Source organism: Mauremys mutica, chromosome 2 (genome assembly GCF_020497125.1).
Source record: "Mauremys mutica isolate MM-2020 ecotype Southern chromosome 2, ASM2049712v1, whole genome shotgun sequence".
Taxonomy (NCBI): Eukaryota; Metazoa; Chordata; order Testudines; family Geoemydidae; genus Mauremys; species Mauremys mutica.
Genome location: NC_059073.1, coordinates 58859188 through 58872964, shown reverse-complemented (window position 1 = coordinate 58872964; position 13777 = coordinate 58859188). Strand labels below are relative to the sequence as shown.

The 13777-nt window shown below is 47.0% G+C and overlaps 1 protein-coding gene across 1 annotated transcript in view; it reads right to left on the bottom strand.

Moving 5' to 3' along the window:
• Positions 1–12493, bottom strand: part of STAU2 (staufen double-stranded RNA binding protein 2) — a 218373-nt gene extending 205880 nt beyond the window's left edge. The window contains exon 1 of the mRNA XM_045004505.1: positions 12402–12493. The gene's annotated coding sequence lies outside the window, so the exon portion shown is untranslated. The remainder of the gene's footprint in view (positions 1–12401) is intronic.
• Between the last annotated feature and the right edge of the window lie 1284 nt (positions 12494–13777).

The following is a 13777-nucleotide window of genomic DNA, read 5'->3' as shown; positions in this document are numbered from 1 at the left end:
CTGCTTCTATGACTAGCTAAGTTCCCTCTAAACTGCACAGCCACATGGCAGCCTATTAAGCGCTGCACAGGCGCTCAGGGCTGCGGTGGGAAAAGATGCCCCTCCCCCAGTCCCAGATCTGCCATGGCCGGGGGAGAGGCACCCTTTCCCCAACCCAGCCCGGATCTGCTGCGGCCAGGGAAGAGGCACCCCTCCCCCGGCCCCAACCCATTCCCGCGCTGCTGCGGCTAGGGGAGAGGTGCCTATCCCACAGCCCCACCCCTGTTGCTGTTGCAACTGGGAGAGGCGCCCCTCCCTCCCAGCCCAGGTACTGCTGCGGGGAGAGAGAGCTGGTGGCAGTCCTCTCTCCCCACTGTAGCCCCAGGGCAGCCTGCACCCCAAATTCCTCATCCCCGGCCCCACCCCAGAGTCTGCAACCCCAGCCAGAGCCCTCACCCCTCTGCACCCCAACCCCCTGCCCCAGTCCTGAGCCCCCTCCCACAGCCCAAACCCCTCATTCCTGGCCCCACCCGAGCCCGCACGCCCAGCCTGAGCTCTCACTCCCCCGCACCTCATCCCTCTGCCCCATCCCTGAACCTCCTCCCACACTCCAAACCCTTCGGTCCACCCTCACCTCCATATTGGTGCACATAACAAAATTCATTCCGCACATGCATGGGAAAAATTATAGGGAACACTGGTGACCACATAAACATAGGCAGGAGAGAATAACAACTTCAAAATGTTTGAAAAGCTGCAGTGGAAGGTGAACTTCCCAATACAGTGATTTTTAGAAATTCACCAATTAAAATAATCCAAGTTAACAGTATCTCTTTAGGTTCCAAGCATTAACAGATTATTAAAGATAATCGTGAAGAAAGAAAAGTCTGAAACAATTGCTCTGAAAGAGGTGTGCACTGACTCCTTCTTCTCAGTGAAGACAAATGAACTCTGAAGCCTAGTGATGACAATTTAAATAAAGCCATCTAGCACTATAGATTCATTTATTCCAAGGCCAGAAAGGACCATAGTAATCATCTAGCCTGATCTCCTGTATGACACAGGCCATAAAACTTCCCCAAAGTAATTCCTACAGCATATCTTTTAGAAAAACATCCAATCTTGATTTTAAAATTGTCAGTAATGGAGAATCCACTGTGATCCTTGGTAAAATATTCCAATGATTATTATTAAATATTATTAAATATTTGTTCCCCAGATAGGTACTTACAGACTGTAAACAAGTCACCCCACAACCTCCTCTTTGTTAAGATATAATGAGTTCGTTGAATCTATCACTATAAAGCAGTGGTCCCCAACGTGGTGCCCGCGGGTGCCATGGCACCCACCAGGGCATTTATGTGCGCCCTTCTAGTGCCCAGCAGGGGAGAGAAGCCAGGGCCCCACACCCGCCGGGGAAAGAGAACTCCGGGGCTGCAGCCTGTGGGCGCCAGTGTTCTCTGTCCTCATGGCTTCTCTCTGCGCTGCCCAGAACTGCCGCCAAAAAAAAACCTCTGGCATGCAAGTTATCTGGACCTGCTGATCTTAGAATGTCTCTCTTTAATAAACGTTGTGAGTTATTAAAGTTAGTTAGTTAAACATCCTCCTGAGATACTAGTGGAATGAAAGAATGTTATCTTATGCTATGACATCATCTGTTTTCTTCCCAAATACTGAACAGAAATATTTATTGAACACTTCTGCCTTTCCTGCATTATTAATGCTAATTCTACCATTTCCATCTAGTGATGGACCAATATCAGTGCTAGGATGCTTTTGTTCCTAATATACTTTAAAACTTCTTTTTGTTGTCCTTAACTCTACTAGTCATAGATTTCAATTTGTGCTCTTTGGCTTCCCTTATGAATTTTATACAATTCCTAGCTTCTGATTTATATTCATTGCTATCAACTTTCCCCTTCTTCCATTTGTTTATTTACACACACATATACACTTTTTTCATAGCCACCTTCACTTGCTCTCTAAACCTGGAACTGTTTTTTAACCAATACAGCCTTCTTCCTCGGTTGTAAGACTGTGGCTTTTGGGGCATCTAATAGTGTTCTTAAACAATTCCCAATTATCATTAACCCTTTTCTCATTAAATTTTTCCCCCAGCTGATTTGGCTCATAATTGCTTTCAGCTTTGTGGAAGTGGCCCTTTTAAAGCACCAAGTATAGATAGATAGATAGATACCACTGGTCTGGACTTTATTCTGTTTGCACATTGTAAATGTGATCAAGTCATTATCACTTGTACCTAAGTTACCATTAAGTTTTAGTTCTCTGATCCGTTCTTTTTCTCTCAAGATGAGGTCTAATATAGAATTCCCCTGTGGGGGGGATGCAACACTTTTTGAATTAGGTAATTATCATCTATAATATTTAAAATGTTCAAGGATGTTTTAGTACTAGCAGCATGAGACCTCCAGCATATGACAGCCGAACTGAAGTCCCCCATGATCACACAGCTTTTTTTCCTACACAAGTAGCCGCTCTTCCTGTTCTCTGGCGTAATTTAGTGGTCTTAGCATACACCAATTAATAGCCCATCTTCTGTTTTATCTGTCAAGACAAATAAGTCTTGCAGTGCTGGTCCTCCTTTAATCAGTGGTGTGTGAGATGGATGGGTGGTTTGAATCCTTCCTGTAGTAGGGGCAGTGGCAGGGGAGCCCAAGCCTGCCGATTCCACTGGGCTCTGACGTAGGGCCCTAGGAGGATCAACAGTGTCTGGCTCCCGAAAGTGCACCTCCTCCTGCTCTCTCTCTCTCTCTCTCTCTCTCTCCCAGCTTCCAGTCCAAGATAAGGTAAAAAGAAAAAGAAAAAAAAAGGCAACCAAACTGTCAGCTCCAACCAGGTTCAGCATATAGTCTTATTCCCTCAGGGAGGCTTCTCCAGCACCCTTGCCAGGACCCTTCTGAGTAGATCTGTCCTCCTTTCCCACACCTTCCTCTTTCTGAGCTGGGTTGCTCCCTTTTTAACCCCTTCTCCAGTTAGATCAGTGGTTCTCAATGTATTTACCATTGTGGGCCACATCTGCAGCTCTCTCTGTGTTATGTGGGACACATCTACACAATATATATGCTACCTGTATGGCCCTGAGGCTGTCACAGGGGGTGCAGCTGTGTGCTGATTGGGCCGCAAGCGGGACATGGGTTGAGAACCACTGAGTTACAGCATGCTCCGCAACCTGGAGGGATGGCACTACCTGGGCCCAGTACTATCCTTTAAACCCTTCCTGCCTAGTGTGGGGTTCGTATACCCCATCACAACATGGAATAACTTGCAGGATTAGAGTCTGCCTTCATCACCCATGCAGGAGTGTATGAATTTAATGTGCTTCCATTCGGACTGCGGAATGCACCTGCCACCTTCCAAAGGCTGGTAGATGGTCTACTAGCAGGATTGGGAGACTGTGCAGTTGCCAGGGAAGCTAACCACAAGAGGGAGATGGAGATACTACAAGCCAGAGAGGCTGACCACAAGAGACAAATGGAGTTAAAAGACAAAGACCTGGAAATAGCAAGGGCTACCCCACCTGTTCCAGCCCAACCCAACAACCCTCCTCCAGCCACTGTTCCCCATCCCAAGAAATTTCCCACCTACAGGACAGGTGATGACGTTGAGGCCTTCTTAGAAAACTTTGAAAGGGCCTGCATTGGGTACAGCATCCCTGAAAACCAGTACATGGTAGAGCTGAGGTCACAGCTCTGCGGAGACTTATCAGAGGTGGCAGCTAAAATGCCTAAGGACAAAATGAATGACTATAAACTTTCATCCAAATAATTCAAATATCTTTTTAAACATTAATTAAATCAGCCTGAAGTCTGCTGGATCATTAACAGATCACAATGCTAGATTAATATATGAATATCTGTCATCCGCAATTTATGTTCCTTTTATATAATGGAAAACTAGCCAATTTTTCTCAAATGGCAGCCTGAAATTTCAAAAGAAATCAAACATCTATGTAGAGAAAAACAGAGATAGAGGAGGTGATTAATTATTGCATAAACATATAAAACATATAAAAAATCCAGACTTTCAAGATGAGGAAAATGGGGAGAGGAGGGTTTGTTTATTTGTTTGAATTGATTCACAACATTATGTGAGAGCAAATACAATAGAATGGAAGTAGTTTATCTAACAAGTAAGATAATTTTCTAGTATTTTGTAGCATAAATGTCAGCATAGAGGCAGATATTTGACATACAAGCATTTTGGTTCTGGTAGGACACTTAAGCGGCTGTGACACACTACAGGTAACTTATATGGAGAATATGCGTGTCAGGCCTCTTACATGCATGATATATGCCATTCCAGAGTTGTAAACCCTGTATAATTCTGATATGCTGGAATGTATATCACCTGATATACCTTGGTTAAAGCAGATAGGCAGCTAGCCACCCTTCATTCAGCTGAATGGAAGAAGTAATTAAGATCCTTTATGGAGTAAGACAGCAGGAGACAATGGAAGCCACCAGTAGGCCACATGCAAGGTTGATCACCAGCTAAGCCATGTACACAGAAGGCTTTCCCTGGAGACTGACTGAAATGTTGGGGCACTGACTGGCTGTAGCTGTGTGTGGGAGGCCGAAAGGCAGGCAGACAACAAGAAAAAGCCAACAGAAAGGGTGAGCAATTATCATGAGTATGGCCCTGAGAAGAAGAGAGGGGGCTCATTGGGAGACTAGACTGGCTTGAAAGGCAGACTTGGAAACGGCAAGCCAGGAAACTGCCAACTGTTATTTGTTCCTACTGTGTTCAGGGAAACAGGACTTTACGTACATTCTTTGTAAATTAATATGATTGCACCAAATACCTAACCAATTTCCCCTCTAGTGAAAGCAACCCAAATAATGGCTAACCACTCAGGCCAAAGGGGCAACAATACTAGATATTTCACAGAATTATATCTCTGCTTAATTTTCATTGTACTTTTAAATGCATGCTGCCAGCTCCTTCTAGCAGTAAGTTACCAAAGGAGAGTAGGGGCCCAGTCCTCCAGGTACTAAGTGCCTTCAGCTCCCCTTGACCTTGCACGAGGCACTCAGCAACACATAGAACAAGGCCCTATGGACCTGGAAGCTCAAAAGAGAGGGATATAAGATAGCTAAGAAAAAATGTGACCCAAACCAAATGACATTGCCATCCTATGGGGCCCTTTCCAACTCATTTTATTCCAGCTTGTGACAGCGCTCATGGCAAATATAACACAACAAGCTTTCCTCCAGTCAATAGCAGGGCTTAAAAAAATCCAATCACCTACTCACAGTAGCCTGTGGGAAACTCATTTTTTCAACCTGTGAACAGGCAGCACCAGTCCTCCTTTGCCGCTCATAGCTTTTGCAAGCAGCTGCACCATGAAATTAACAAGACTAGTCAGCTTCATAACTACCATTTGGAACTACACAGCAGTGAAACTGTCACAAATGATGACAGGTTTCAGAGTGGTAGCCATGTTAGACTGTATCAGCAAAAAGGAGGAGGAGTACTTGTGGCACCTTATAGAGGTCACTTAACTGTGTAGCATCCTGGTAGAAACCCTACCAGTCTGCCTTCTTCCAGCATGTAGGGATAGCAGGGTAACTATGCTTCTCAGTAGTGCCTTGGCCCTGGACTCATCAATGGCATCCCTGCCCTCCTTTTCATACCTGTCTCTAGCTAGTAAGTTTAGTGCTCCATCAGGTGAGAGTCTAGTAAATTTATTCAAACTGTGATTCTACACAGAACTAAGATTTTTTTCCCCCGTGTTAAAATATAAACAGAGAAAATATGTTAAAAGGTTATGGGAATATGGCAATACTGGGGCTACTAAATAAAAGGATATTGTTCTAGATGCCCCCTATTAAACCAAAGGAAAAGATGCAACACATCACAGTTGGGTACATTGTAATGTTGGGCTGCAGAATTCAGTATTTGGAAGCATTCTACTTACAACATGATTAATACACTAACAGATCCCTAAGTTACTCTTGGGGTAAAGTATGCACCAGCCATGCCTGCTTCTTACAGCCATGCACAGCTGGCACACACTTTTCTGTTTTCATTATGTTCTGATCCTAGTATTAGACAGCCATAAGTAGCTTTCTCATATTGGTCCATAGTTGTGACAAATGAAATTATTTTTTCTAAATACTGTCCAGGATGATGCCTGGTAAGACCATTTTTCAGATTCTCCATTGAAGCTTTGATCTTTCAATATAAACATAAGTGTACTTCAGATAAGACTGTTCCCAGGTAAGAACACAGTCAACTTTAAGGAAAACATTTAGCAGGAAACCTATCTGTTCTCAGAACTGAACAAAGTACCTTGAACTATTAGCAAAAGTCCTAGGTCTAATTTATACTTAAAAGTCTTTCCACTATAACTATTTCAGTTATGGGTGTGATTTTACCAAAAGAGTTATACTGGAAAAGCCCTAGTGTGCATGCAGTTATACATATGCAACATTTAGATGAAAAAAAACTAGAAATATATAAAATTAACATGTAACACATTACATTGATTAAAAGCTGTCTAATTAATAGATCTCAAAATCTAATTGTAAATGGGGAAACACTGGCTCTTGGCTGACACTATTTAACATTTTTTATTAATAATCTGGAAGAAAAAATAAAGTTTTTAATCAGTGATAAAGTTCAAGCAGGAGTAGAGAAGCTATTTTACTTGTGTATTTGGCACTGGTTTGACTGCTGCTGGAATACTGTATTAGGTTTTGGTATCCACCGTTCAAGAAGGATGTTGACAAACTGGAGAGGGTTCAGAGAAAAACCACAAGAATAATTAAAGGATTAGAAAATCTGCTTTATAGTGACAGACTACAAGAGCTCAATCTATTTAATTTAACAAAGAGAAAAAGTAAAAGGATGACTTGAGTACAGTCTATAAGTATCTACATGGGGAACAAATACATAATAATGGGCTCCTCAGTATAGCAGAGAAATGTATAACGATACAATGGCTGGAAGCTGAATGTTAGCTAAATTCAGATTGAAATAAGGTTTAAATTTTTATTAGTGAGAGTATAATTAATCATTGGAATGTAAAGATTCTGGTGGATTCTCCATCACTGACAATTTTTAAATCAAGACTGGATGTTTTTCCAAAAGATAAGCTCCAGGAATTATTTTTTGAGAAGTTTTCTGGCCTGTGTTATACAGGTCAGACTAGATGATCACAATGATCCCTTCTGTCCTTGGAATCTATGGTATAAATGTGACCTATTGGTATAGCCAGAGTGGCATAAAGCACCTGTATACCAATATAATTCCATCTACACTAGGGGGATATACTGCTTTAACTATAACGGTACAGTTAGAGGTACAGCGTTCTAGTATAGGCAAGCCCGAAATATGTGACCAGCTGCCCAATATGATCAATGCCCAAACGATTCTGGAATTCTAATTTGCAAAACGCTCAACAGCTTGATTTGTGAACATAACACAGTTTAAAAAAAAAAATCCCAAGAGGCATGGTTAGGTAGTCTGAACACAGGACTGGGAATCAGTAACTCCAATGTTCTGATTTTAGAGCTAATATCTCACTCTCTGATTTTAAGCAAGTCAGTAAATCTCTTTGCCTCAGTTTCTCCATCTATAAAAGGAAGGCAATTTGAACCTCCCTCATAGAAGGATTGAGAGTAATAACGTTTATAAAGTGCTTTGAAGATAAAAAGTTCAAAGAACTGTTATTGGCCAAGCAAACTGAGGCCTAATACTCAACTCTACGGCATTTCTCATTTTGTCTGTTATTGGTATGAAACTGATTGAACAATGAAGAGAAGAAGAGCAGCAGATTAGATGATTTAACAACAAAATATAGGCTTAGTGGCACCATCCTGTAAAGTTGCTACAGCTTATGAGACAATGTTCCTGTTCTGACTACCACCTCAGCTTACATAAGCAACAAAGTATGCAACCCTTCAGTCATATACAACTGCTGGAAAACATTTGGTCTACAACTCATAAAACCTGCTTCAAAATTACATTCGATATTTTAGAAAGATAAAGTTTTTGGGAGAAAAGCATCGAAGGATTGTAAGTGTGCACTCTGATTTAACAAAATAGAGTAGATTTCTTCTTTTCAAAGACAAATGTATAGCCATAGTTCAGGCAGGTCAACACAAACTATCTAGAGGGAATATGACAGGTGCTGCATTTCCTATGGGTTGGAAAAGCAACCTTAGAAGCCAAAGATCTGGCTCCGCCACAGATTCATGGTGTAACCTTGGGAAGTCCACTATTCCACTTTATAAATAAAGACATAGTACCTGATTCATGTCTCATATTTATATCAGTATAAATCAGGAGTAAGTCCTGAAGTCAACAGAGTCACATTTATAAAACTGGGAAGATAGGAAAATCAAACCTATGGTCTCTGCCCCCAAGAACAGTCTAAGTGAGCTATGCCATTGATTTAATATGTTAGTTTGGGGCACGCCACTTAACTTTTCTGTGTTTCAGTTTTTTCAAGTGTAAAACTGAGTTAACAATTCATCTTTGTAAACCACTTTCAAATTTCAGGATGAAATATTACTCAAGTACATGCTATTATTATTCAAAAAACTGTTGGGAGACTGAGTTACTCAGATTGGTACAGAGATATATAAAGCCTTTCAAAGACTTATAGTCTGAATCTAGCACAAATTGTTTATCACCACTGGCTGTATAATGGCTTATGTTAAATGAAGTGGTGGTGTCAATCCAGTACCTAGTGGCCACTATCCACATCACCCTTGGACATCTCCACAGAGAACACTGAATGAGCATGAGAACCGAGGTCCACTGTAGTGGGCCCCTTCAAAGCACAGTTAAGATTCATCAACTGGGCAGCACTGAAAATCTAGCACTGCTGCCAGCTCTCCTTAACTAAAGCACATCTAGCACCTTTCATAAGCACTTCAGTCACACAAAAACCTGATCAGCAAAAAAGGCTTTGTCTACACAAGAAAACTTTTACGGGTATATTAATGCAGTTATACAGAAGCAAACCCCTTAATGCACTGCACCAGCACAGAGCAGAGTTTACCTTGCTGCAGCTTAATCTGGTAACACACCAGAGATACATCAGCATAAATCCACTTCGCATCAGTTTACTCATGTAGTATGTACTCACTTATGTACTCATGTAGTTATACCTGTGAAAATTTCCTTCATGGAAGCAGAGACTTGCGAGGGTATGGTGATTTCTGTACATTCATCACTGACTGTTCTGTACAGCATAGAGGCCTGCATTTCTAATCCTAACAACTGCAAAGCAAACCCTCCAAATGTGACCCAAAGAAAGAGTTTGCTGTGAGGATGAGTGTCACTGACTTCCCCACGTACCTCCATCTTCAGGCTAGCTGCACTGCAGGAAAATTCACCCTCAGAGGACAACTGGCAGTGTTTTCATGAGTGGGTCTTCATAGAAGCCCTACCAGCAGAGGGTGCCTGGGAAAAAGCACCCTTTGTTGAGATGTTCTAGACCAGGGGTAGGCAAACTTTTTTTTTCTTAAGGGCCACATCTGGGTATGGAAATTGTATGGCGGGCCATGAATGCTCACAAAATTGGGGATAAGGGGTGAGGGCTCCGGCTGGGGGTGCGGGCTCTGGGGTTGGGCCAGAAATGAGGAGTTCAGGAAGGGGCTCCAGGCTGGGGCAGTTTTGGGTTGCAGGGGGGTAAGGGCTCCAGCTGGGGGTGTGGGCTGTGGCCAGGGATGAGGGGTTTGGGATGCAGGAGGGTGCTCCAGGATGGGACCAAGGGATTCAGAGGGCGGGAGGGGGAATCAGGGCTGGGGGTGCGGGCTCTGGTGTGGGGCCATGGATGAGAGGTTTGGGGGTACAGGAGGGGGCTCCAAGCTGGGATCAAGGGGTTCAGAGGGTGGGAGGGGGATCAGGGCTGGGGCATCGCATTCATCTGTCTTATGAATCAGAATGAACAAGTAGGAGGTTGAATCTGAAAGACAGTAACGTTTTAAAATAACCCTCCCCCTTTTCTTAAAGACAGGTGGCTGCAGGAAGGGGGACTCGGGGGTGCAGGCTCCAGGCGGTGCATACCTCAAGCATCTCCCGGAAGCAGCGGCATGTCCCCCCTCTGGCTCCTACACAGAGGCATGGCCAGGGGGCTCTGTGTGCTGCCCTGTCCACAGGCGCTGCCCCTGCAGCTCCCATTGGCAGGGAACCGCAGCCAATGGGAGCTGCAGGAGCAGGGCTTGAGCAGGGCCAGCTCTACTGTTTTTGCGACCCCAAGCAGCACTCCAAATTGCTGCCTTGGATGGCGGGGGTAGTCCGTGTGCCGTTAGGGTGGCAAGGAAGACAGAAATCACCAAATTGCCGCCGGAGGCAGCTGAACATAGAAGCTGCCGCCGAATTGCTGCTGCCATGGAAACGCACGTGCCACCCTAACAGCACACAGACTGCCCCCGGCGTCCGCGGTGGCAATTCAGCGTGCTGCTTGGGTCGGAAAAACACACGGAGTGCCACCCCTTGTAGATTGCCGCCCCAAGCACCTGCTTGGAATGCTGATGCCTGGAGCCAGCTCTGGGCTTGAGGCAGGGGCAGCATGCAAAGCCCCCTGGCTGCCCTTTTGCATAGGAGCTATAGTGGGGACATGCTGGCTGCTTCCCGGGAGCTGTGCAGAGCCACAGCACGCGCAGAGCAGGGCAAGCCCCCAACCCCATCCCCGGCTGCAGCGGGGTAAACTTCCAACCCTGCTCCCCAGCAGGAGCTCAAGGGCTAGATTAAAAGGTCTGATGGGCCGGATGTGGCCCATGGCCCATAGTTTGCCCACCCCTGTTCTAAACAGGACACCAAGTGAGGTTAGCCCAAGCCCTCCTGCCCTGCCAGCATGGAGCTGGCCCAAGCCACTCGCACAAGCCCCCCTCCCCAGCGGGGCAGGTATCGCTGCTCACCAGAGCCCTGCCTGCTGCCCGCATGAGGCTGGGGCTGGTGTAGCTGCTCACCCGAGCCCCACCTTCCTCCTGTGTGAGGCTGGGGCTGGTGTCGCTGCTCACTTAAGCCCTGCCTGCCCCCCAGCCCGCTTGCCCCTCTCCCATTCATCCACACCCAGTTTTTTTGACAAAAGGAGGCATTTGATCAGTTGGCAAGAGCTACCAGGAAAAATGCTCACTTTTGCCAAAAAAGTCAGGATGGCCAGGACAGGGCTTAAAAAAGGGACTGTCCCAGCCAAAACAGGACATATGGTCTGCACCTTACGAAGCCAGGCCCACAACAAAGCAAGTTTGTGAAGGCTTTTTACTGCTGTCATCAAAGCAGTACAATGGATTACATGGCAGAAGTCTGAGTACCTTGGGGCTGAATACAGCCCAACAGCACTTCAAAAAAAAAAAAAAAACACAACTGAATTCCCCTCTGGTAGTATTGACACCTAACCTAACTATGCAACACAAATGTCAGTGTTAACTATTTCACTGTGGATCACTTTATAGGAGGAAAAACACCCATCTATTCTGAGAGCATGGGAAAGTTTAGGCTTGTTAGGAAAGTTTAGGATTGTAGGTGAAGTCAGAGTACAGTACGCCTTTACTTTTAATCTATTGCGCAACCAATACAGCATACAAATAATATATTGTAAGGCTTTTTCTATCGTTCTAAAGAACTAGTTTAATATGGCATTTTAAAATCTGTCTCGAACCTTGGAAAACAGATTAGCTAATGATCTTTTATAAGTAAGTAATTTGAATCATGCCATAGTGATATGTGGCAGTGATAGGGCTGAAAAGGCCACACTGAAAAAAGAGGCGTGCTTTGGCCATAGAAAACTACTTCACAGATTTAATACAGGCCTGATGCAATATGCAGCCAATCCGCAATTCGAGTGGTACTTCCACAGTAAATAATCAGTCTCCTATCTTAGCCCCCCACCAGCTGCAATAGCTGAGCTGTTATTCGGCGCAGAGCGGCTATAATCCGAGGCATTTCACGTGAGAGCGGTCTCAGTGGGGAGGCCGGCTGGGAAAGGAGCTGCATCAACCAGTGCATCTGCCGGGGGCGGGGAGGCTGCAGCATCGCCCGCCCCGAGAGGCGCCGGGAGCCCTGCGGGCAGAGGCGAGACGTGTGTGGGGCGCGATCCCCTGAGCCGGGCTCCGCGCTGGGGCCCCCGTGAGCGCCCTGTGCCCCACCAGGGGAGAGCAGCGTTTACCTGGGAGGGGGGAGGAAACAACAGCTCCTGCCCTGCCCGGATCAGCGCCTCCCCCCGCAGCGCAGTGGGGCCGGGACCGCGGCGTGACCCGGGGCGGGGCCGGCAAAGCCGCCTGCTCCCCAGTCCCCCCCCCACCGCCCCCCAGCCCGGGGCAGCCGCCGCCGCCGCGAGGGCGAGGTCCTGGGCCTCACGGCCGCGGCAGCCCCCTCAGCCCAGGTGGCCACTCCCCGCCTCTCGCCGGGCGGGGGGGCCCGGCCGCCCCCGCGGGCCCGGTTACCTGGTTCCCGGGGACACTTTGGAGACGCTTCCAACATCGGCAAACACTAAAGAGAACTGACCCCGCCGCGGCCGCCGGCCCCAACCACTGCGCCCCCCCCCGCGCCCGCCGCCGGCCCCGCCGCCTGCCCCCGCGCCCGCCGCCCGGCCCCCCGCCCGCGGCCCGCCTCCCCAAGGCCGCTGCCGCTCGATCGCGGCCCCCGGACCCCGGCGGGGAGGCCCCCGGCGCAGCGCCCGGCCCGCCGCTCCCCCCCGCTGCCGCAGCGCGAATGGCCCCGTCCGCATCCCTTCCCCTGCGCCGCGCCGGCCTGGCGGGCCGCAGCCAGCGCCCCTAGTGTCAGCGCCGGGCAGCGCAGGGACCGCAGCAGCCGGGGCCCCGCTCTCTAGAGACGCCGGGGCTGGGGCCAGCCGGGCCGGAGGGCGCCGCGGCGGCCCTGTGCCCTGCTCGTGCCCGGCGCAGAGCCGCTGGCCAGGGCACGACTCACGGCCCCCGTGGCTCCCTGGCTGTGGGGCAGGCGCAGGGGGCGCTGTGCCCGGGCCCGGGGCTCACACAGCCACCATTTCGCCACGCGTGGCATTTAAAGCAGGGTTCCCAATCGAGTTAGGTCTGGGCTACGTCTGCCTCGCCCCACCTTATGCTAAGCAAGAGGGGCCTGGTTCCTAGGGGCAGGAACAGCCGCATGGGCCTGTTTGCACTAGGAAAAAAAGTGGTGTAATTCAAGAAAACACCTGTGGCTAGATTCTGGAGGCATTCAGTGTTTTCCTGCCTGCAAAACATTATTAGCCCCTTGCTAAGTTACTAAGGAGGTACCACTGCTGTTCGTTTTTCATAACATTTGAAGAAATTTTGATTAGCAATAAGTGTTTGAAATTTCACAATATGGGACTTTCTACAAAACATTTCAACAGGGGGAGGTGCTGGCACCTGAGTCACTGGGCTATCACAGTTTGGGTATAAGAAACTGACTAGACTGCATAAGGAGTTACACAGTGAAATAACCCCAAGTACATTTATTTCAGTTACCAGACCTTGATTTTTCACATCCCCTATAGATTGAAGACAACTTCCTATGAAATTCAGCTTAGAGTCAGAGTGGAAGGCCAGAAGGTGCCACCAGATCACCTAGTGTAGTCTGTTGATAATTTATATGAAACTTATCAGAAAAGAAAGCTGAAAGGTGAATGTTTGTAATTAACCGTTTTAAATTATTTAAACAATATACTGTTAACACTCAACACAGCTACCAGATTGTGTCATATTTTAATTTTCCACTGTTTGGAAGAATAAACTATATATCTATAGATATAGAGTCATAGAATATCAGGGTTGGAAGGGACCTAAGGAGGTCATCTAGTCCAACCTGCTGCTTAATGCAG